Source organism: Phocoena phocoena, chromosome 3 (genome assembly GCF_963924675.1).
Source record: "Phocoena phocoena chromosome 3, mPhoPho1.1, whole genome shotgun sequence".
Classification (NCBI taxonomy): Eukaryota; Metazoa; Chordata; class Mammalia; order Artiodactyla; family Phocoenidae; genus Phocoena; species Phocoena phocoena.
The window spans coordinates 103,982,699-104,008,186 of NC_089221.1; the positions used below are offsets into that span (position 1 = coordinate 103,982,699).

Sequence of the window (25,488 nt, forward strand, 5' to 3'; positions counted from 1 at the left end):
AAGTCCAAAGAGGTTAAAGAGCATGCCAAAGGTCAGCATGGCAAATCACTAGTAATCCTGGAACGTTAACCTCTCTTTCCTGGGATTTCTATGAACCATGAGGGCTATGGCAATAAGGGTATGGGGAAACCCGTGACTTCAAAAGACCCCTTGATTCATCTTTATAGGGTCTCGATCTGCAGCTTCCTGTCCACCGTATTCACTTCAGAATCCTTGTCAAAGTGCAGGAAACCCCTGATCCTCAAACACCCAGCTTAGAAATGACCCAGCCATGCAAACACCCACTTTCTGGCTGTCTTTTTACTGTCAACTGATCAACCGTGGAGAAATAGTGGGGAGGGTGTAGGGCAAACTTCTAGAGACATCAAGTGAAAAAAAAAAAAAAAGTGGGAGGAAGGATACACTGTAAAAGAATAAAGAGCAGGTGATCTCCAAAGTCATTCATTTATTCACTCACCCACCATGGGTTAGGCAGGAAAAATGCAAGTTAGTGAAATTCATGAACGCTTTTTAGTCCTTGTGCATTGCACTAAGTATTGAGAACATAGACCCAAGATGTGTCTACAAGTAACTCTAAGCAAAGAATGAGTGAGAAGAATGGTATTTGAAAAGTACAAAGCAAATTAGAACACAGAAGTTGGGAGGTTTATTTCTGTCTGAGGTAACCAGGGAAGGCTTTGTGTCCAATGATGGGGCTGTGATGGATGAGCTGGACTCAGTAAAATCCCAGTTCTCAGAAGTCACGCTAATGTGTTATTACTCCCTTGAGTCCAATTTTCAGCCCAAAAGGTTTTGTGGGGATTCTAGTTACTTTCATAAAATGTAAAATACATAAAGCAATGGACATTGTATAAGGCAAAGTCATACCAGTATCTGTTAGGACCCTCTGTATACCAGGTGTATATTATCACTCATCTTTACAACTGTTTCCCAAGGTAGATAGTCTAATATCATTTTACAGATGGAGAAACTGAGGCTCAGAAAGGCTAAGTCTCTTGCCATCACCAGTAAGTGGGAAATGAAGGCAGTTATTTTTGAGCAAAGTGTCAAACACACAAATGGTCTTATAGTCCTAACGTGTGCAGATAACCTAGCCCTGCTGGTTACTTGGCTGGCTACAGTGTGCTGAATCTTCCACAAAAATATTTTGAGATGGTGAGCTACCGTCAGTGTACTTGACCCCTTTAAAGCTTTCATGTATAATGCAAACTTTTCCAAAATACGTGTTCTTTTCTGTAAGACAATGTCCCTTTTATTTTGGCTAAGTATGGCTTCCCTCCTTCCCTGTTCAATCCGGGGCAACTGCCTCAAAGACATGATTTAGCTGAAGTTAAAAATAAGGGGGGAAAGGGTATAAGTAAATGTGAAGGCTGATCCTACTTGAACGAGAGGTGATTGTCCCAGGGAAAAGTAGGCGATTCTTTTTTTATTTTATGCTGTCAACTCTGGCCTATGTCTTTAGAGGCACCTAAGGCCTTAGTGTATTAACTGTTCAGACTTTTGATTTCAAAAGATTACTTCTTCCTAAAGGCTGACCCAGGGCTTGGCTGTGCTGCTTTAAATTCGGGTCTCTAAGAACTGAGCAACTTTCTTTGAGCCTTCAAAGTAAAGCCAAATGCTCCATCCTCAGCGGGAAAGTGACTTTAATTAATTCTGGACGACCTTTCGGTTGAAAAGCAAAACGCTGCCCCGAGGCTTTTTAGAAAGGTTAGGTTGTACCTTTTCCCTCTTACTGTGATGAGTTTTGAGAAACACATGTGTGTTTCTCACACCGGTCTCTGCTTCCTGCATTCTTGTAGATGAGCATGTTCTTTAATAAGGGAAAAACAAAATAAAACAAGCCAAAAGGCCCTGTTTGTAGCCAATTAACTTCTCAATTCTAGCTAGAACTAAACCACAGTATAAAATCTTCCATAACAATAAAATATGACTAAAGACCTCATCAATTCTCATTTAGCAAATGCTTCGTACTGGACCATCTTTTTCTAATACTTAGGAATTCCATTATTTCTTATTTCAGTGAACATGTTAGGAAAAAAAATTAAGTGAAACGGGATTAGGTTTGCCATTTGTCATTTACTCAGAGCAGAATTCTGGTCTGACATGTGGGCAACTCATACCCAGAGCTTAATGCTTTTAGTAATTATAAGGATCATGTATGTTGATTGGTGGGGGGGAAAATCTTTATTAACTGCTCAGAAATAGTTAATTCTTCATTAGAGCACTGCACTAGAGGCTGCAGCCTGTGAACCATGGATTAGAGTTTATGATAGTAATAACCTCCCTGAAAAAACATTTGTTACTATACTTAATGACCAGATTTTAGTGCATTAACCTTCCTTGGGAGGTCAACTAACAAAATGGATGTTAACTGCTGGTAACAACCAATTCCTCTGAAATTAATATTTAGATGCCTTTGGTGTCAAAAAACCTTCCTTCCATATCAGAGCATTAAAAACACTTCTAAATTATTAATAGCAGGCAGGATTCAATGCCTCAAAGATTTCCATGCCAATGCTCTTTACCCTCAGCCTCTTCCTATTTTCTCAAACAGTTCTCTTCTGCAGGAACAAGGAAGGCATTCAGGGAAATTAGGTCTCAGAAATGCATGTGGGTCAACAATGCACTGCAGTTTGGAAAAGGTCACTCTTTAAGTGCAACAGAAATAAACATAACAGGAGTGTGAAAGGCGATGCTGAGAGCACTGGGAACCCGACGGGGACAAACTCCCCACCAGGCCTGGGCTCCGGAGCCACGGCCCTCTCACCACCTGTCAGGAACTCCCTGCCGACACATTTTTGCATCCCTTCTGTGACTGACCTCCTGGCTCATCTCTTCAGCCCCTCCCCCTGCCCTCAAATTGGAAACAAACCACACTTATGTCAAAACAACTTCTGAACTATTTCCTTCCCAAGCAACCCCAGAATATAAAACATGTTCTGAAAAGCTGCACCATTCCCTGGAGAAATTTTATGATTTGGTTACTGCAGGGTGTGCTGCTCCTTGGCCGGGGTAGCCTTGAGTCCTTGCCAAACAATGAAGCATTGCTATTATTAGCCTTCCTATTCAATGGCCACAAAACTGTCCCTGTTGCTATTTTCAGACTGTGTTCTTCTGGTGCAATAGGGCCGACGTTGCACCAGGAGGGCAGAGTAGCTGTCTATTGCCAAAACCTGCACAGTGGCATGAATGTGAAAATGTTTTCAAGGGGGTATTTTTAGGCAGAGGTGAAATACAGATAGAGAGCCAAAGCCCAGCATGCTGAAAGCTCTGCTAGTTTCAACAGAGACATACCTACTGGCGTTGGGAGAGCGCCCCTGGGACCTCAGTGATGAAGCTGCTGTGTTTAATAATTTCCTCAAATCCCATGAAGGCAATGACAGTCCTGACTCAGTCATTTACATCAGCCCAGGTACAGGCACAAAATGATAAACCAATATCATACAGAGCTGCGATGGGGATGATAAGGGTGACCATGCAAAATGCATGTACATTATAAAAGGGCCTTTCCCTCATGGCATGGTCAGTTACAAACCCAGCAGCAGTGTTTCCAGAGCTGTAATTGATATAACATTGTATCAGTGTCAGGTGTACAACTTAATCATTCAATATATATTTGTGAAATGATTACCACAGTGTCTAGTTAACATCCATCCCCGAACAGGGTTACAATTTGTTTTCCCTTGTGATGAGAACTTTTAAGATTTATTCTCTTAGCATCCCACTTCACCCATTTTACTCACCCCCAACCCTGCCTGTGACAACCACTAATCTGTTCTCTGTATCTATGAGTTCTTTTTTTTTTTTAAAGATGCCACATGTAAGTGTGATCATACAGTATTTGTCTTTCTCCGCCTGATTTATTTCACTTAGCATAATTCTCTCAAGGTCCATCCATGTTTTCATAAATGGCACTATTTTATTCATTTTTATGGCTGAATTACATATATATATATATATATATATATACACACCTATATATATACACATACATATGTCTGTCTGTCTGTCTGTCTATCATCTATCTCACATTTCCTTTATCCATTCACCCATCAGTGGATACTTAGGCTGTTTTCCATGTCTTGCCTATTGTAAATAATGCTGTAGTTAACATGGGGATGCATATATCTTTCCAAGTTAGTGTTTTCATTTATCTTTGGCTAAATACCCAGAAGAGGAATTGCTGGATCATATGGTAGTTTTATTTTTAGTTTTTTGAGGCACCTCCATACTGTTTTCCAGAGTGTTTGAAACAATTTTCACTCCCAGTACCAGTGTTCGAAGGTTCCCTTTCCTCCACATACTTGCCAACATTTGTTATTTCTTGTCTTTTTGATAATAGCCATTCAAACAGGTATGAGGGGATATCTCATTGCGGTTTTGATTTGCATTTCCTTGATGATTAGTGAAGCTGAGCATCTTTTCATGTACCTGTTGGCCATCCGTGTATTTTCTTTGGAAAAACATCTCTTCAGATCCTCTGCCTACATTTTAATTGGGTTAGGTTTGTTCTTGTTGTTGTTGAGTTGTATGAGTTCTTTATATGATTTGGATATTAGCCTCTTATTCAATATGATTTGCAAATATTTTCTCCCATTCCATAGGTTGAGTTTTCATTTTGTTGATGACTTCCTGGACTGTACAGAAGCTTTTCAGTTTTGACGTCTTCCCACTTGTTTGTTTTTGCTTTTGTTGACTTTGCTTTTGGAGTCAGATCCAAAAAATCATCCCCAAGACTGATGTCAAGGAGCTTACCGCCCATGTTCTCTTCTAGGAGTTTATGGTTTCAGGTCTTATGTTCAAGTGTTGAATGCATTTTGAGTTAGTTATTGTGCATGGTATAAAATAGTGGTCCAGTTTCATGCTTTTGTATGTGGCTGTCCAGTTTTCCCAACACAATTTATTGAAGAGACCGTCCTTTCCTCATTATATATTCTTGGCTCTTTTGTTATAGATTAATTGACTGTATAAACATAGGTTTATTTCTGGGTTCTCTGTTCTGTTCCATTGATCGAGGTATCTGTTTTTGTGCCCAAACAATACTGTTTTGATTACTATAGCTTTGTAATATAACTCGAAATCAGTGAATGTGATGCTTCCAGCCATCTTTCTTTCTTTTTGTTTGCTTATTTGTTTGTTTTTTTATACTGCAGGTTCTTATTAGTCATCAATTTTATACACATCGGTGTATACATGTCAATCCCAATCCCTCAATTCAGCACACCACCATCCCCACCCCACCGCGGTTTTCCCCCCTTGGTGTCCATACGTTTGTTCTCTACATCTGTGTCTCAACTTCTGCCCTGAAAACTGGTTCATCTGTACCATTTTTCTAGGTTCCACATACATGTGTTAATATATGATATTTGTTTTTCTCTTTCTGACTTACTTCACTCTGTATGACAGTCTCTAGATCCATCCACGTCTCAATGAATGACTCAATTTCGTTCCTTTTTATGGCTGAGTAATATTCCATTGTATATATGTACCACAACTTCTTTATCCATTTGTCTGTCGATGGGCATTTAGGTTGCTTCCATGACCTGGCTATTGTAAATAGTCCAGCAATCTTTCTTAAGATTGCTTTGGCTATATGGGGTCATTTGTGGTTCCATACACACTTTAGGATTGTTTGTCCTATTTCTGTGAAGAATGCCATTGAAATTTTGATAGGGATGGCACTGAATCTGTGGATTGCTTTGCATAGCATGGATGGGTCATTCTTGTTTCTTTCTGATGGGTACTTTTGTACTATTGGAAATTTAGTACAGACAGGGGTCCATTAAAATTTTGGGTCTGTTTTCATTTGAAAACACGATTTGCTATCTGACCACTCAGCTAGGACAAGTAAATCAAGCAATTTAAATTTAATAGCTAGATTCTTCATTACTTTGGGAATAATTTCTAATCGAAAGGCTGCAATGCCATTGCATATATATTATTCCTCCTTTCAATTGTTGCTGCTTTTCACTTTTTTTATATTGTCTTAGGAAAGAAGTATTTGCAAACAGTAAATAAGCAATTCTTTCTTTTAAACCATGACAGATTCTGCAGATTCAGTTGCTAAAATTTCAGATGATGGTATCTCTCTCTCAAGGTTTGGTGTTTTACTTTTTCATTTAAAAATACAAATTAAACAATTAAACTTTTTATAAATTCAGTGAAAAAGACAGGATGTTATCTTGGTTTTTAAAATATTTTTTTGCTAGACGTTTTTTCTTAACAGAGGCATTTTAGAAAAAGATCTCTTTCCAAATATAAAACTGAAATATGAACTGTTGACATTCTCCCCTGCCACCCTTTTTCCCACGGAAATATCAGTTATATTCTGCTGGTAGCCAGCTTTCAGACATAGTGTTCTGAACTGGTAGGAATGATCAAAATACAGTTATTGTCTTGCTCTGCTTTATCTCTAAACTGATAAGGTTTCTGAAAGCTATTTAATTGTCCTGTGAATCATTAACTTCATTATGTTTACAGAGAACGTGTTATCTCCCCTGATTCTTGGGAACTGCGGATCCTTCATCAGTGACCTGGAATGGTTGCTATGTGCGATGCAGCTGATGTACCTGTGCAACTTATTAGTGCCAGGTAGAGTTTTAAATCAGCATGTTGACTGTAGTGTTGTTCCCTTAATGAACTTCCATGCCCTGCTTCCTGAAAACCCTTTTATGGTTTCTGTTGGCTCCATATGGCATTCTGATGAGCTTACACTTCTCCTTAAGTGCTTCTATATCAGAAAACAAGAGCAAAGCTAAAACAAAGTGAGTCATCTGGTTTTGTCTTTGCTTTCACGGCATGAGATAATGTGGAGGTGTTAATTACAAGACTTCACTGAGTCTTGACTAATAACAGTGTGCAAACAAACGCATGTCAGGCTCAGCCACAGAAATGCTTCTACTAATAAGGTAAAACTAGCAATGAGAGCTGACAATGAAGTAATACTTTCGCCTGAATATTCATTAATGAAGTTCTTGTTTGGGAGAAGGGAGGCTTCTGATTGTCCAGATGGATACCTAGAATAGGAACCCTGGTCATTCCCTTTAAATGAATTAACCACCATTTGGTGAGCCAGCACACTGGATTAATTCCCTTTTGTACTAACGCACTGACCCTTTGCTTCAAAGGCAGAGCCCTGATGACCACTGAGATCCCTCAATCCGTGACCTTGGCATAATAGGGACAAATTGAATTCCCAGAAGGAGAAAAATGATAGTGACCACAGAACATCACAAACAGCGGGCTGGAGACACAGCATGTTTTATTTAAATTCTTCGCTACAGCTCCTAGGGTTTCAGGGAGAAAAAGTGTGATTAGCTTACCTAACCCAGTCATGTCACTTCATCTGATGTTTTCCTTTTTTTCCCTTTTCCCTTTCCCTTTCCTTCCCTCCTCTTGTCTCTCTCATTCAGAGAGCAGTTCTGACATACTTCTTTAAGCATACAAGATCCACTGTTTTCATGTCAAAAAAGACACTTCCCAGGAAAGAGAGCTTTGGGCATTGACGGCTCTTTCACACTCTGCACCGTTATTTCTTTTTCATTTTTTAGTTACTTTTTATCAGAGTACAGTTGATTTACAATGTTGTGTTAGTTTCAGGTATACAGCAAAGTGAATCAGTTACACATATACATATACCTGTTTTTTGTTTTTTTTTTTAGATTCTTTTCCCATATAGGCCATTACAGAGTATTGAGTAGAGTTCCCTGTGCTATACAGTAGGTCCTTATTAGTTATCTATTTTATATATAGTAGTGTGTCTATGCCAATCCCAATCTTCCAATTGATTCCTCCCCCCTGCACCATTATTTCTGATGCCAGATCACGAGCTATACTACCCAGGTGATATATGCCTTTTTGGCATTTCTTAGTAAAGATGCCCAAATGAGAGACTCTACTGATGAAAGCATTTCCTTTAGGGGACCCTTTAAAAGCTCTCTATATATTTACAGAAATACAAAGGGGGATGTATATTTTTTGGATTGGGAGAATACAAAATCTTCCATTGCAATAAACCGTCAACGTATCAAATTTTTAGAATGGATCATGACCTGGGTAAAATAAAACAACCTTCTGTTTTGACTTTCTTGACAGCCCAAATCCTAATTTGGTGGAAGTGACTCTGCCCTGATTTAGAAAGCCACAGTCCCAGCCTTCTTTGCAATTAGAGGTGGTCACATAACATACATCTGGCCAATGGTATATAAGAGGAAGTTACTCAAAGCTACTTAAAATAGGACAGTAGCTGCTGAGAGGCACAGATTTTGTTCTGTGTGTTCTCCTGTAGTAGCCAGAACCAACTAGCCAGTCTGCACTAGACCATGAGAAAAAAGTGAAGAGAATCATATATTCAGGGCAATAATGGTGCTCTGTACTTCTCCTGATGTAAGGCATTCCTCCTTCCTCCTCCACATTATGCTAGTAATTTTCAGTTCTTTGATTTGCACAGCCAAATGTAACTCCTAATTGAAATAGACTATGGTATCAGAGTCTATTGGGGGATGTGGGCAGGAAAGGATGCTTCAAGTAATAGAACCTAAAATGTTTAATTTGCTTAATGGAAGAGGTGGGATGATGAAGGCACTATTGCAGGGGGTAAAGCTGGATGACCCATATTAAACAGGGCAAAACATTTTTTCAGACTCTAGGAACGCTACCTACTGACTCCTAAGTAATACAGAACGTTGGCATGTGTTGGACCCTTCTTGCTGCTTTTAGCAAAGCCCTAAGGGACTGATGAACTAATTCAGTACACACACAGTCTACAAACAGATGCAGAAGCAAAGACAGCGCTGCTAAGAGAAGTGCTTTTCTCAAGACTTACAATCTAAGTTGTTTGAGAATCTCAAAAGCTGGAGCCTTTTGATAGCTAGGATCAATGTTTGTCGGCTGGAAATGAAACTCAAAATATAATGGAAAAGAAAAACAGAAGCTTAGTTCTCTCTCCTGTAATAGTCTGAGCGTAAGCCGGAAAGCTGTGAAGTGCATCACTCCAAGGTGCATTTCTACCTTACTGCTTCTGCATCTCTTTGTCACAGAGATCCAAGATGACTCGCAACCACTTGGGCATTTCAGCAGGCAGGAGGGGAAAGAGGGAAAGAGAGGGTACCCTCTTCCCTTTAAAGGCATACTCTGGAAGTTGCACACATTATTTCTGCACATAACTTATTTGACAGAACTTAGTTATATCTCCACTCCCAAGCACGAGGTCTTTAATCTGGGCCACATGTGCTCAGCTAAAAGCCATGGGTTCCATGACTATGGAACTGGGGAAAGAACTGACACTGCCTCCCTTGTAGAGTTGAATATCCAGCTTCTCCTCTACCTCAAGTGGAAACCATTCTAAGCTGAAGACCCTACTCTGTTTTCCTCCTCTGATCTCCTTCTGAAAATCCAGCTTTGAAAAGCCGCCTACACCAATCTTAAATTTTTCATGCTCCACGTTAAAAAAAAAAGCAATGTAGGGCTTCCCTGGTGGTGCAGTGGTTGAGAGTCCACCTGCCGATGCAGGGGACACGGGCTCATGCCCCAGTCCGGGAAGATCCCACATGCCGCGGAGCGGCTGGGCCCACGAGCCATGGCCGCTGAGCCTGCGCGTTCGGAGCCTGTGCTCCGCAATGGGAGAGGCCACAACAGGGAGAGGCCCGCGTACCGCAAAAAAAAAAAAAGCAGTGTAGCTTTAATAAGATAGCAATACTTTGTATTTATATTTCACTCTTCCATTGGGCCAAAGGGTTATAGTGTTGGAATGCTCTTTGGCAATTCCAATCAGGAAAAACAAAATCTAAAAAATCTTTTGAAGATATCTTGGATAGTGGAAACGTCTCAAGATTTAGTTCTAATTAGCCTCTGAAATAATGTTCCTGGCAACTCTATTGCATTAACTGAGTTCAGATCAGGCATGCTGGGACATTTTCTTCTGTTTTGAATGAGGTCCATTGCTAATTCTCTAATCAATGAATGAACACTCCATTTGTCAAACGGCATAACTGCCATTCAATGAATATAATTCATAGCTAATTGTTAAATAGGAATAATCTGCTGTGACTTGACTAGGTTGTATTCCTTGACTTATGGGACCATCTAATTAAATAGTGGAAAAATCTTTTTTAAACCTATATTTTGGAGAAGAACTTGGCAATATGTTTTTGAAATCACACATGGGATGGATTAATTGATTCAAACATTATGTGAACAAGTATGCTGCTACAAGGATGTTCATTGAAGCATTATCTACAATACCAAAAAATTTCAAGCAACTTACCTATCCATCTACAGGGGATTAAATAAAATATAGTGTATCTATGCTAAAAAACAAAAAAGTTATGCAACCCTTAAGATAAGGAGATAGGTCCATGGGGAAAGATATTCAAGATATAATATTAAGATTAAAAAAATTATAAAACAATATGTATAGTTCAAGTTCATTTGTGTAATACAGAACAAATCAGGAAACATACACATATAATTGTATATGCATGGAGGTTTCTGGAAGCATATACAAGCAGCAATTAATAATGTTTACAACTAAATAGTGGACTGGTTGTCCTGGTATGAGGAATGAAAGACTCTTACCTTTTACATTATAAACCTTCTGTATTTGTTGAAATTTTTACCTTAAATGTGCATTCGTTTTAAATTTTAAACAATTATTAAAACCTCTAAAAATAATTTTGTTCCAATGTATATTGTCTTTAAACATTTCATAGAGTATAGAGCGTAAGGAATTATTGAACGAGTGTCTAAATTGAATTCTGCTTCCCTTTGTTTTATATTGATTAAGAGCCTGCTTCCAGACAATTTACTGTATTTGTTTAGATAACATAAAATCTGATACTGATTTGTTTCATTTGTACTCTTGCCCCAGAAGCAAAGCCACTGTAAAGGCACACCATAAGATCTTTCAGTAATGTATTTTTTAAAAATTTTTTAATTTAATTTAATTTTACTTTTTTTGCGGTACGCGGGCCTCTCACTGTTGCGGCCTCTCTCGTTGCGGAGCACAGGCTCCGGACACGCAGGCTCAGCGGCCATGGCTCGTGGGCCCAGCCGCTCCGCGGCATGTGGGATCTTCCCGGACTGGGGCACGAACCCGTGTCCCCCGCATCGGCAGGCGGACTCTCAACCACTGCGCCACCAGGGAAGCCCTCAGTAATGTATTTAATACCTTGCAAATTGTTTTTTTTTCTAAATTTTACTTTCACAAAGGGTTTCAAAATTAGTGAAGTTTGTCTTATTTAGTGGTTTTGGAATTCACTGGAGAAAAATGAGAAATGTTCTTCGTCTCAAACTAACCTTAATCCCTTTCCTTATAACTACGAAGCCCCGGCCAGAACCTGCCAAGGAAGAAATCGTCAGTAATTTCTTACCTTATCTGCAAGGTGAAAAACAGATGAAAGGAGCTGGTGCTCACTTTGACAGCTCACAAATTTATTTTAAAAATTTCCCCATTTATCAAAATGAAAAGTGCTCAATCAACTGGACCTCAAATTTCAAACAAGTATGTGGTAAGTACAATTTCTGCTCATTTTAAGAAAGAGTACATTCCTCTTAAGGGGAACACAAGGCTGAAGTCTGCAGGAGCATGAATTTGAATTTGATTGCTGTATGAAATTGTATGAAATCAATAAGAAGGCCCGACTTCTCTAGCCTCAGGGGGCCATAGGTCACAGCAGAGAAATGTTTAATTCGTAGGAGCTCACGTAACAACCACACTTATTATGGTAAAAAAAAAAAACCAATGATTGAGGCTACGTCCTATAAGCTACTGTGTCCTAGGCCCTCTGTCTGCAAAGCGAGAAGACAAACTGTCATCTGAGACTTTATCACCTAGTCGGAGGAGACCAGATTTTGCTATGGAAATTCTTCATAACGAAAAAGTTTTATGTTGTTATACCACAGTATTCATTTCTGAACTTCAGAAATTGAGAGCTTAGCTATGTTATAGAAAGACTCCTCCACATGAATGTGATAAATGCTTTTTAAATCTAATTTGCAAACAGACAAGGGTAAGAATGGCTGAACAATAATAGAACTTATCACGATAGGCACCTACTCTGAGTTCCACCCTTCACAGACATTCTCTCTAAACTTCACATGGATCCTGCAAAAATGGATACTATTAGTTTCATTTTGCAGAGGAAGAAACTGAGGTTATGCACCAGTTAGCGACTGAGTCAGGAATCAAACCCCAAGCACAGGTTCTTTGAACCTCTGAGCTCTAACGCTTTGTACTCCTAATGAAGGGAAGTGGAGATGGGGAGGGGGTAGGGAAAACCTTTACATTCTTTTTTTCCTCCTGAAACCCTTTAAAAAGACAGACAGGACAAAAGAAGAATGCGTGTTCTATATGCACGATTCTTTGCCGCCCTCTGACGAAGTACCTCAAAAGCTAAGCTTCTATCAATCCTGGAGAGATAGGATCGGTGGAGCATTAGTGATGGAATGAATGGTTGAAAAGAACGGCGGTGACCAAAGAAGTTTTTATGCAGAGAAAATCCCAAATCTGGAGCAAAGCCCTCCTGTTCATTTTATCTCACAAAAGGCAGGTAGCGCTGCCTGTTAAGGTAATGCATTACTACACTATTTGGAAAAACTACGGTTCTAATTAGACAGGCAAATAAATGTTCATTTCAATTCATTAATATAGCTGTAGGCCTTGTTACACTTTATCTCTTGGTTCTGAGACCAATCCATCTCGAGCTGGGAATCATTGTGAGGAAGTAACGGGTTTTAATAATGGATACAGGCAGTGAATTATTCAGGCTGATGGGGGCAAGCCTTGACGCCTTCACTCACTTCTTTAATTAACTGTGAGATGCTGACGAGTCGGGGCTGTCTGGAGGCTTTCTAAGTTCATCTCCATCAGAACTGTGAATTTTTCTTGAGCCATGGATATGTTGCGTTCTGGCTCATCCATATCTGAGAAAAAGGAACGCCTGTTCTCCTGTCACCATTTTGTCTTATGGTCTGAATTTCTTTGTCTGCTTCAATATTATTTTCATGCAACTTTTTAGCAATGGACATTTTTCTTGATAAAACCCACACCTTCGTTTGACTGCACCTCTGGATACAACTTTAGCAAAAGAAAATCCAAAGTATTTCAATCCTGATTTAAGTCTGGGAACTAACCCATAAACAAAACAAAATCCGGTTCTGGTCACTGAAGCCCATTTGCTTGGCTTAAAGCCACTTGTTTTAATGGCTTAGAAAGAAAAGAACTGCTAGAAAAGAATTTTTACAGTCTTCATCTGACAGAGCATCAAACAAACAAAACTAAAACTCTTATGAGATGCAGATTGCATAATTTGCGTGGAACAGGGTATATTAGTTATGGAGCTTTGCAATGTGCCCTAGTGGTTCCTGTAAATAAAAGTTCTAAATGATGGAACATGGCCTCGTCCAGTGAATTTTCTCCTTTGCTTAACAGAGATTTTCTGAGTGGGAAATACAGCTTGTAGACTTTGCCCCAGTGTAAATCAATGGATTTGCTCTGAGCATGTTAATAACATGCTTAGATAACCGATTGCCCTTATTTGGGCAATCTACTTTGCCATTACCTGTTTCTATGAAAATTTTGTTTCAAAAGTGCACATAAGCTGCTATACAACCATTTACTAATGCTGTGACAAGAGAGTTCCTCTTTCAGTTTTGTCACAGCAGAGAGAAAGTAAGGATCTGGGGGAGGTCTGAGCTCACCACTTCTTGGTAGAAATTGAATCAGGATTTCTATAAATCAAAAGTCATGTTAAAAGCGCTGTGAAGTAAACAATGATGTATACGAATTAGCAGCATGACTGTAGTCAATACAAATCAAAGTGGCTTTATGAACATATTGATGTTTTCGGCTCTTCTAAGGTTGAATACATTTAAGTGTTTATCCCCCAGGGCATTGTTGGTTTAAATGAATCTATTTACTCTGAGACCAGACCAGTTGCAGCTGGAGACACAAACTATCCACACTGACCCAAAGGTGGTTCTGACCCAAACCCAGTGACCCCAGCTGTGTCCAGATGCTCATGGTAAACTGAAATTAAATGAACAACACTCAGGACAAAGACACTGTATAAAAAAGTGGCTACCTTTGTGTTTGGTTTCCTTACATATTAATTTCAGTTTGGAGTCTCTTGGAATGCAACACAAAATTTTTTTCTAAGGATTTGGCCCAATAGCACGCGTCTGGATGTGAATCCTGTATCAGGATTTAACTTAAACTATGCTTTTAAGAGACTGACTCTGTATCTTCAAGTTGCATCAATATATCCTGTTACGGGATATTGACTAACTCAGTAGGTGCCATAGACATATCTTGCTTGTCTGAAAGGGAAGTTTATTTTTATATCCAAATGCCATATTTTAAAAATCAGATAATGCAGGCATCCTGTTAGGATTTACTAGATTAGCTAAAGAACACAAAACATCAGATCGTAATTAGATGACTACGGAGAAAAAACATAGGATGCATATTTCCACAAAATATCTGGCATCCTTCAGCATATTCAAAGTAAAGATAAGTCATCTATTTTGGCCTCTCTGTGGTTTAGAAAAGGGTTCTTTGCACAATGGCTACACATTGGAATTCATCTCGCTTTTCTGAGAATATTACAGCATCTCACTATGCCTCCAAAAGGACCAGCCTCAAAATTATCAAGGGCACTTACATAGAGACCAGCAGTTAGAAAGAACACAGAAATGAAACATAGACTGATAAGTGGGTGGAAGTCATTCATCTTTTAAAGCCCATAAAAAAAAGAGAATTTTAAATTAAAATGTCTACAATAGGTTCAACACCTCTCTCTCAGCCCCTCCCCTCCCTTTGTCATGGAACAGCATTCAAGTGTGGGAATGTTTCTCTTAAACATGTGTAAATCACACATTTAGTCATGCTCCAGGCAGGAGCCCCTACCAAGGGGTCCAAGGGGAGGGAGGCAAAGGATATTAAATACTAGTCCAGCAGTGTGTTAATGAAACATTTACACAAGCATTTTGTGTGGTTATAATAAAAAGGGGGACCTCTTTCATGGCACCCTTTCATTACTTAGCACAATCTTTAAGAGGATTAATGTTGGGGGAGGTAGGGGTAAGAATGTGCTTATCAGTTGAGTCTCAGGATCAGTAATGCCGAGTTCTTAATAGATCGCCTCTGGATTTGGGATTACTGCCGTGCAAATTCTTCCAGGCTTTCAATAGAATAGAGAGCAGTTTGTTTTCTCCCCTCCGATGCGGAGAGCTATTGACTTCGTGATGAAATGACCTGGGACTCAGTTTATTCATATTCCTCCTTTCTCTCCTCTGTCACTTCAAACAGACAGACTTATTTATTTATTTAGGCTCCTGGTGGCTGATGCATCAATATATGCATTCATGCCACTGTTACTCTGATTAAGAAGCAGCTAAGGAAGCAGGTTTAATAGCAACCAACTGACTTTTATGACATTCATATCAAGAAAAGGAAGTTACTGAGAAGACAGATGTACATTTTAGAAGTTGTTAGCTCTCTGCATCTCATTTTCTGAAAGGTTTCCAAACAGCTCAGTTAAACTACATATTTTGGAGGACACTGAAGCTTGTAAGTGGCCCTTTTATTTTTCTGGGGAGTTAGAGGCAGCTTTTGTTGGCAGTCTCCTGAAAGAGTACAGCACTGATGGATCATGCTGCCTGAGGTCCCGTGGCTTCTCACTATTTTTAGCACAAGAAAGATGTTAGTTGAAACAGTGTACAATGGACTAATCAGCCGTAATAGAACTCACACTGTTTTTTACTTCACATTGCACTTATTATGTGCCTTGAATGTAAACAGCTCTTTGCTCTGACAAAGATGGCAGCTTGCCATGGTGGGATTCAGTCTTCTCTAAAGCTCAGTAAACATTGAATAGAAACAAGCCTGAGGACTCTGAAAAAGCAATTGTTTGAATGTATGTCACTTGCAGCCTTAGACAAAATTATTTTTGTTCCTTCCATCCTTTACTCTCCACCTCCTTCCTCAAATTAGCAAGCATTCACATACACCAGTTTATCTGTGTATGAAAAATTATTTCGATCATTTCTCCACCCACATTTAAAGAATCAGAAAATCACATTTTACATAAAAGGCTTGAATGATGACACCCTGTACAATTTATACTCATTGTGAAACATGTGCAACTTGATGTAATAATATAAAGCTTGATCACGTAAGTAAATTGAAGTCTCTTTAAAGTATGATAAGAGATTCCGATTCTATTTAAAATTATACCCAACACCAAAAGGAAGGTTATTTTTTTGTACCATCTGTATCTGCCATTAGCAGATTCAATAGTTTGCTCTCAAAACAGATTTAGAGCAATTTACTATAAAGTAAATTGTTGTTGGCTAGCCTTCCTACATTGTTATCATCCCATGATTTTCCACCCATGTTGGCTTATTTAAAAGTATTTTGAATTATGATCATAGTAATACATGCCTATGACATAAACAACCAAATAGCAGAAGAGGGTTTATAAAGAAAACTATCCCTTTCCCACATAGCCCTTTCCATGCTCAGGCCCATTTCCAGCAACAATTTTTAACCTTTTCGGTTTTTTAGCTCTTCTGAGAATTACCTTCTAAACTCTAAATAAATAATAGGCTTATAATGGTTATTCTTGACTCATTCAACGAATGATTCAACAAATATTCATTGTGTGGTAAGAATGTAAATTGGTGCAGCCACTGTGGTAAACAGTATGGAGGTTTCTCAAAAAACTGAAACTAGAACCATCATATGACCCAGCAATTCCACTCCTGGGTATATGTCCGAAAAAAACAAAAACACTCATTTGAAGAGATATTTGCACCCCATGTTAGTAGCTTCATTAGTTACAACTGCCAAGATATGGAAGCAGCCTAAGTGTCCATGAATAAATGAATGGATAAAGAAGATGTGGTACATATATTCAATGGAATGCTACTCAGCCATAAAAACGAATGAAATTTTGCCATTTGCAGCAACATGGATGGACCTGGAGAGCATCCATGAAATGAAATAAGTGAAATATTAAGTGAAATATCTGACTAAGTGAAATAAGTCAGATAGAGAAAGACAAATACTGTATGATATCACTTATATGTGGAATCTAAAAATACAACAAACTAGTGAATATAACAAAAAAGAAGCAGACTCACAGATATAGAGAACAAACTGGTGGTGACCAGTGGGGAGAAGGAAAGGGGGAGGGGCAATATATGAGTAGGGGATTAAGAGGTACAAATTACTATGTATAAAATAAGTCAAATACAAGGATATATTGTACAACATGGTGAATATAGCCAATATTTTATAATAACTATAAATGGAGTATAACCTTTAAAAACTGTGAATCACTACACTGTCTACCTGTAGCTTATATAAAATTGTACAGTAACTATACTTTAATTTAAAAAAACCCCAGTATTCATTGTGTGTCTACTATCTGTCAAACTCTCTTCTAAGACTGAGATACAAGAGTAAACAAAACAGACAAAAGTTCCTGTTCTCATGGAGCTTATATTCTATTAGGGTGGTGATGAGGAGAGTTAAGTAATAAACAACATCCATGAACAATTTCTATTGTATATTCAAAAGTTAAAACTGCTACTGAATAAAAGAAATGGGAAAGGTAGGCAAAGGGAGCACTGAGGAGGAGAGGTGGTTTACAGTTTAAAATAAGGTGGTCATTCCATCTAGAGGGGTGGGATAGGGAGGGTGGGAGGGAGGTGCAAGAGGGAGGGGATATATGTATACATATAGCTGATTCACTTTGTAATACAACGGAAACTAACACAACACTGTAAAGCAATTATACTCCAATAAAGATGTTAAAAAAAATAAAAATAAAATAAAATAAGGTGGTCAGTGATGACCTAACTGAGAATGTGATATGTGAGCAAAGACATGATGGAGGCAATTCAGTAATCCACGAGAATATCTCAAAGGAGAGTGAACGGCAAGTGCAAAGGCCCTGAGGCAGGAACATGCCCCCGCAAATGATACAAATTAACTTATTTACAAAACAGAAATAAAGTCACAGATGTAGAAAACAAACTTATGGTTACCAAGGTGGAAAGGGTGGGGGAGAGGGATAAATTAAGAGCTTGAGATTAACACACACATACTGTTATATATAAAATAGATAACCAACAAGGACCTACTTTATAGCACAGAGAACTCTACTCAATACTCTGTAATGACCTACATGGGAAAAGAATCTGAAAAAGAGTGGATATATGTATATGTATAACTGATTCACTTTGCTATACACCTGAAACTAACACATTATAAATCAACTACAGTAAGTCCCCTACATACGAATGAGTTTCATTCTGAGAGAACATTTACAAGCCCAGTTCATTCCTAAGTCCAACAAAGTTACCATAGGTACCCAACTAATACAATCGGCTACATATACTGTACTGTAATAGGTTTATAATACTTTTTACACAAATAATACCAAAACAAACACAAAATATAAAGTTTTAATCTTACAGTACGGTACCTTGAAAAGTACAGTAGTGCAGTACAACAGCTGGCATACAGGGGCTGAACAGGCAAGAAGAGTTACCGATTGGATGAGGGAGAGAAGGTGGGAGATGGTAGAGCTAAAGGACAGTCAGCAATAGGAGACAGAGGGCAAGCTGCAATTTCACTTACACCTGACGTTGATGGAACTTTGCATGTTCACATCTTTGAAAGTTTGCAACTTGAAGGTTCATATGTAGGGGGCTTACTGTATACGCCAATAAAAATTACTAAAAAAAAAAAAAAAAGAAATAAACAGCAAGGAGACCAGCTTGGCTGAAGCGGAGTGAACAAAGAAGACTGTGAGATGGGGCCTGTGAAGGAAAGCGATTGGGAGGTCAATCATGTAAGGACCCCACTGAATTTTACCCAGCAAGAGATGGAAGTTACAGGAAGAATTTGAGTGGAGAATTGATTAAATAGTATCTAAGTTTTTGCTCTATTGAGGAAAGGATGTACGCAGACAAGAATGGAAGCAGGAAATTGTTTTGGAATGTCTATGGTGATCCAAATAAAAAGAGAAAACTCAGAATGGGCTAATGGCAGGGGAAGGGGTAAAGTGATCAGATTCTGGGTGTACATTGAAGCGTACATGATTTTCTGACAAATTGGATTTTATAGAATGTAAGAGAAAGACTTTGCCTGAGCTACTATAAGGAAGGGGTGGCCCTTAACTGAGATAAGAGAGACTGAGGTAGAGTGGGTTTTGGTAGGAAGATGTGGTTATGGACATGTTCAGTGTGAGGTGCCTTTTAGACTTCAAAGTGATAATAACAAATAGACAAGCAGAAATAAGAAGCTGGAGTTCTGGGGTGAGATCTATAGTGTACATTCGCATTTTTGGTTACTAGCATATATATAGTATTTAAGGTCATATGTCTGGATGAACTCACTAAAGGAATGAGACTAAAAAGCAAAGTCCCAAGACTGAGCCCTGGAACACTCCTGCAATAAAAGGTTAGATAATGAGGAGAAACCTGAAAAGAAAATGGAAAGAAGTGAGGTGGAAAGAAGTGAGGTAGGAAGAAAACCAGGAGAATACTGGAAGAAAGGAAAGTAGAAAAGTAGACTAATAAATACATAACAGGCTCACATGATTCACAGTAATATACCCATGTTAGAGAAAGAATTATGAAGAGAATGGAGATCTTGCAACCAAATAAAAGGTAGCACTAAAAAATTATATGAATAGTTTTTCTTCAATGATAAATAATCATATGAATAATGTTTCATTAAACATTAGAAGCATTCCCTTTAGAGCAGGGGTCCCCAACCCCCAGGCTACAGACCAGTACAGCTCCACGGCCTGTTAGGAACCAGGACACAGCAGGAGGTGAGTGGCAGGTGAGCGAGCGAAGCTTCATCTGTATTTACAGCCGCTCCCCATTGTTCGCGTTACCGCCTCAGCTCCGCCTCCTGTCAGATCAGCGGCGGCATTAGATTCTCATAGGAGCGCGAACCCTACTGTGAACTGTGCACGCGAGGGATCTAGGTTGTGTGCTCCTTAAGAGAATCTAATGCCTGATGATCTGAGGTGGAGCTGAGGCGGTGATGCTAGTGCTGGGGAGCGGCTGAAAATACAGACTATCATTAGCAGAGAGGTCTGACTGCACAGAGACCATAATAAATCAATTGCTTGCAGGCTCACATCAAAACCTTATCAGTGTGTGGCAAGTGAAAACAAGCTCACACTGATTCTGCATTATGGTGAGTTGTATAATTATTTCATTATATATTACAACGTAATACTAATAGAAATAAAGTACACAATAAATGTAATGGGCATGAATCATCCCAAAACCATCCCCTCCCCACCCCGTCCATGGGAAAAATTGTCTTCCACGAAATCAGTCCCTGGTGCCACAAAGGCTGGGGACTGCTGCTTTAGAGTTTAGAATCAGTATTCTAAAACTGTCTGGAAAAAAAGAAGATACATGTAAGATAACATTGCTACGTACTAGTAATAATCACTTTTAAGTATGACGAAACTCGACATCAGCAGAGACTATATATACCAAAGCGTAGCTTTAACAAAGAACGTGAAAGATGCGAATGGATATCTCAATACTGTTTTGAGAGGTATAAAAGTTAAAAAGATTTAATAGAGATACACGTTTATTTGATTATGAACTGTAAGACTGGATATTGGAAAAATGTCGATTTCCCCTAAATGTGTGGGTTTATTATAATTCAAAACAGAATTTTGATGGGCAAATTTTGGGTACAATAATGATCAAAAGAGCACTATTTGTAATAGCCATCAAACAATAAACAATTCAAATGTCCATAAATAAGTAAACAAATAAATAGTATGTTCATTTAATGGAATAATATATAGCAATGAGAATGAATGAACTCTAACTATAGACAATGATGGCAATGAATCTCAGTAATATAATACTAAGCAAAATAAGGCAGACACTAAAGAGTATGTACTTTATGACTCCCTTTATATAAAGTTCTGAAACAGATAAAAGTAATGTAAGATTCCCAGAAGTTTTGGAAGGGAATCTTTAGTTCTGGTGAGGTTTCATTTCTTGATTTTTTGGCTGCTGGTTACATATTGTGTCCATTTTGTAAAAATTCGTTGAAATTACATTTGTAATTTGTGTACTTTTTATATGATTTTTTTTTTTGCGGTATGCGGGCCTCTCACTGTTGTGGCCTCCCCTGCTACGGAGCACAGGCTCCGGACGCACAGGCCCAGCGGTCATGGCTCACGGGCCCAGCTGCTTCACGGCATGTGGGATCTTCCCGGACTGGGGCACGAACCCGTGTCCCCTGCATCGGCAGGTGGACTCTCAACCACTGTGCCACCAGAGAAGCCCATGAATATTTGACTTTGAGAAAACTTTAAAAATACCAATAGTTTAAAAAAATTGGACATACTGATTTAACCATTTGCTTGTAATTGCAGACAATGAAAAAGTAGCTTCTAGTTTGTTCAGAAAGGAAAGTAATAATGAAAAACTGTATAAAATGTATAAAAAATCAGAAATGAGTGGAATATTCTGGCAACAGCTGAGGATCAATGGACAGAATACAACATTTGGTTGAGAGGGAAAATAATTCAGTAGGGGAAAGGCATGATCAATAAATGATGTTGCATTTTTAAACCTCCCTATGCAACTGGGTACAACCATGTGATCAGATTTTAGCTAATGAGATATAAGTGAAATTGAAAAATACCACTTCCAAGTCTTGCTGCTCAAAGGACTGGGCTTCTGGTCCTTCTCTCCTGTCCTTCTAATTTAGAGAAGGTCAGATTTAAACAATTGCCTGAGACGCAGCTGTTTAAAGGGGAGCCGCTGGTCAAGAATAGCAGAATCACCTTCCTAGGCTTGGCCTGTTAACTGTACAAGAAGTAAACTTCTAGCTTGTTAAGCAAATAAGCAAACAAACAAAACAACAAATAAAGCTGCAAGTGCTGGCTGTTCCTTTAGGAATATATCAGTTATCTATTGCTGTATGACTAATTACACCTAAATCTAATAGCTGAAATCTACAAACATATATCATAATTTCTTTGAATAAGGAATCTGGGGAGCAACTTAACTGGGTACATTTCACTCAATCAAGATCCCTCATGAGGTTTCAGTTGAGCTGTCAGTTGGAGCTGCGGTTATGATCCAGACTCAGCTGGGCCTGAAGGACCTGCTTCCAAGCTCAGTCACTTGGTGGCTGGCAGGCTTCACCTCGTCACAGGCTGTTGGCTAGACAGTCTGAGCTCCTCTTGTTCTATTGGTTTGAGGGCCTGAGCTCCTCGCCACCTCACGTGGTTCTCCCATAGGGCTGCTTGCAATAGGCTGCTTCCTCCCCGTCAGTGTAATAAGTGAGCCAAGAGAAAGGGTGAGAGAGAGCTCAAGACAGGACCTGCAGTTATTTATAATCTAATATTGAGCTACTGAGTCCAGCCCACACTCAATGGGAGGGGATGACACAAAGGCATAAAAGACAAGAGGCAGAGATGTTCAGTGCCACCTACCACAGGAAGAAAAATCAGGTTAGATCCTCACTTAACACCACACCAAAATAATTTCCAGATGAATACAAAATTGAAATATAAGAAGTCAAGTCCTTCTTAAAAATAAAACCAAGTCTATGTGAATGTTTCTCTAGTATCAGGATGGGAAGAACAGCTAAGCTTAAAAGCATGGTAGCTCCTGTCACAGGCTGGGTTTTCTAGGAAGCAGACACTGAAATGGGTTAGAAGGTGAAAGCCTTACTGGTAGGCAACAGTGTGAAAGGTAGAGAGGAGGAAGCAGGATCGGGCAGGGAATGTGGATCTGAAAGAAGTCGGTTAGCCCCAAGGGGAGCTCCGGAGCCAAGATTTCCCATTAGATCAGTCCCAGTCTGGGTAGACCAGCTAGGCCCTTGAACAAGTTTCTTGTTCTATATATATGGTTAGGGCTGCCTTGACAACAAGAGCAATCATGGCATGAAAGCTGAGGAAGATCAAGAAGGAACTTATAGCTGGAGGTTGTCCACCAGCTGTACCATTTAACTGGGCAACAAGTCCATTTTTGAAGATCTGAGCTGAGCGTCTAGGTCTCTGCCACAGTCTACCCCTTGCGCCATTTAGACACAGTGCTTCAAACACTTGTGCAGAGCAGCTCCTTAGGGCTGGAATGGGCTTCTTTTCCTGAGGAGGAACCGCCCTCAGGCTCCTGCTCTAGGCCAGAAGTACCCATTAGAGGGATCATGCACTGGGCAGAAATGGCCAAGCTTCAGTGCCTCTCTACTGGCTGAAGAGGATCCTGAACGTAGTGGGCCCTCAGCTCAAAAGCTGAGGCAAAACCTCAAAGGCTAACAGCTAGAGGCTGAAGCTAAGCACACGCCTGGTCACTTGGCAGGGAGTCCTTTCTAGGAGGGCAGTCTGAGCAACACACAGTCACAAACGAATATATCAAAACAATTATTTTTACTTCACAAAAACATAATCCTCAACATGCAAATATATAAAACATAACAGGAAAAAACCCATGACATGTTAATATCATAATTTCATAAAAGGCTAACGCCCTATCAGAACATCAGTCTTTAGTAAAGTCCATAGTGTATGTACTGTATAGGATGAATTTAACATATTGTTAAACACTTAAGACATAAGCGAATACTTAGAACAAAGCTCTCAAACCCAAATAAGTATAATTAACTAATAGACATGAAAAAATATTCAGCTGGCCTCACAAGTAGTCAAATGAATGCAATAAAGTTTTATTAAAGCAATAAAAAAGTTTTGGCAGCCTATCGAATTTCCAATTTTTTTAGTAAATGATTTAGTTTTGGCAAATGAGCTTTAAGTTAGACATTTGCACATGCCTGGCAGGAGTGTCAATTCACATTTCTGTAAATCAATTTGGCATCAGGTTTTAGGAGTTGTAAAAACAAATCCTTTTACTCAGTAATTCTACTTCAAGAGTTTATCATCTCTGCTGTGTCTCAGAGGCAAGCAACTGCTTCAAGACAAAGCTGAACATCTCTTTCCCAACCATGGGCTGCCAGAAACTCACTGAAGTGGACAACAAAGGCAAACTTTGAACCTTCTATGAGAAGCGTTTAGCCACAGAAGCTGCTGCAGATGCTCTGGGTGAAGAAGGGAAGGGCTATGTGGCTGGAATCAGTGGTGGGGATGACAAACCAGGTTTCCCCACAAAGCACGGTAGACTAGGAGGACTAGAGAAAGAAAGCACAAATCTGTTCAGGGGATGCACTGTGGATGCCAATCTGAGTGTTCTCAACTCGGTTATTATTTTAACCAATAATAACCATTGGAAAAAGATATTCTTGCACTCACTGATACTACTGTGTATCATCGCCTGGGGCCCAAAAGAGCTAGCTGAACCCACAATCTCTCTAAAGAAGATGGTGTCTGCCAGTATGCTGTGGAAAGCCCCTGACCAGAGAAGGCAAGAAACCTCGGTGCCCAAGACTCAGTGTCACGTTATTCCCTGTGTCCTGCAACACCAAAGTCGGCTTGTTGCTCTGAAGAAACAGGGTACTAAGAAAAAATAGGAAGAGGCCACAGAATATGCTAACCATTGGCCCAGAGGATGAAGGACACCAAAGAAAAACTCCAGGACAAGACTGCCAAGAGATGGAGGCTGTCCTGTCCGACAGCTTCTACCTCTAAGTCCAGTCAAAAACAAGGTTTTCTAAGAGTAAGAAATAAATAAGGTCAGACTTAAAAAAAAGAAAAAAGTTTATCTTAAGGAAATAATCAGAAATGTGGACAAAGATTTATACATAAAGATATTCATCTTAGCATTATTTGTTATATCAAAAGCCAGAAGCAACCCAAGGGCTCAAACTTAGGAAAAGTTTTAGATCAACTACATTGTATCTGTACGATAGTGTGTCGTGCAACCATTAAAACGAAAATGGGTGATGAAGCTTTAATGTCAAAAGATAACGCGTATGATGGACGTGTTAAATGAAAATAAAAAGAATTGCATATATAGCATTACCCCAAGTATGTAAAAATCCATAAAAAGATGAGTAGAAGAAGATATGCCAAAACTATAAACATGGATTTGATTATCTTTGGTTGGGTGATTTTATTTTCTTCTTTTTACTTTCAATTTTTACAAAATAAACATTCTTGGAGTCGTCTCAAGAGACAATTGCTAGAAGCTCTCCTTGTCCTTAGAGAAAGGGCTGGGTCACGTGCTTCTCCCTGTGTGCCTCCTGCACTTTCTCAGTGCACTCCCCTCTCTTAGCATTTCCTCGTGGTGCTCAAGTTTTCTGTGCATATATCTGCCATGCAGTCCTGACACTAATGATGTGGAGCTGGGTCAGATTTCACAGGTCGAGAGCACAGTGCTCTACAACATACCCCTCACTTCAGACACCAGCTGCAAGCTCTAGAGTTCTCAGGCCACTCACACTTCTGACCAACCGCCTACAAATCTGGAGCTTCCCACTACCTCCCCAGGTTCTATAATTTGCTAGAATGACTCAGAGAATTCAGGAAA

At 39.3% G+C, this 25,488-nt stretch overlaps 1 pseudogene; it reads left to right on the forward strand.

Annotated features, from left to right (window-relative positions):
- Window positions 1–3,258: 3,258 nt before the first annotated feature.
- On the forward strand, window positions 3,259–24,690 carry LOC136120231 (small ribosomal subunit protein eS6 pseudogene; annotated as a pseudogene).
- Window positions 24,691–25,488: the final 798 nt, after the last annotated feature.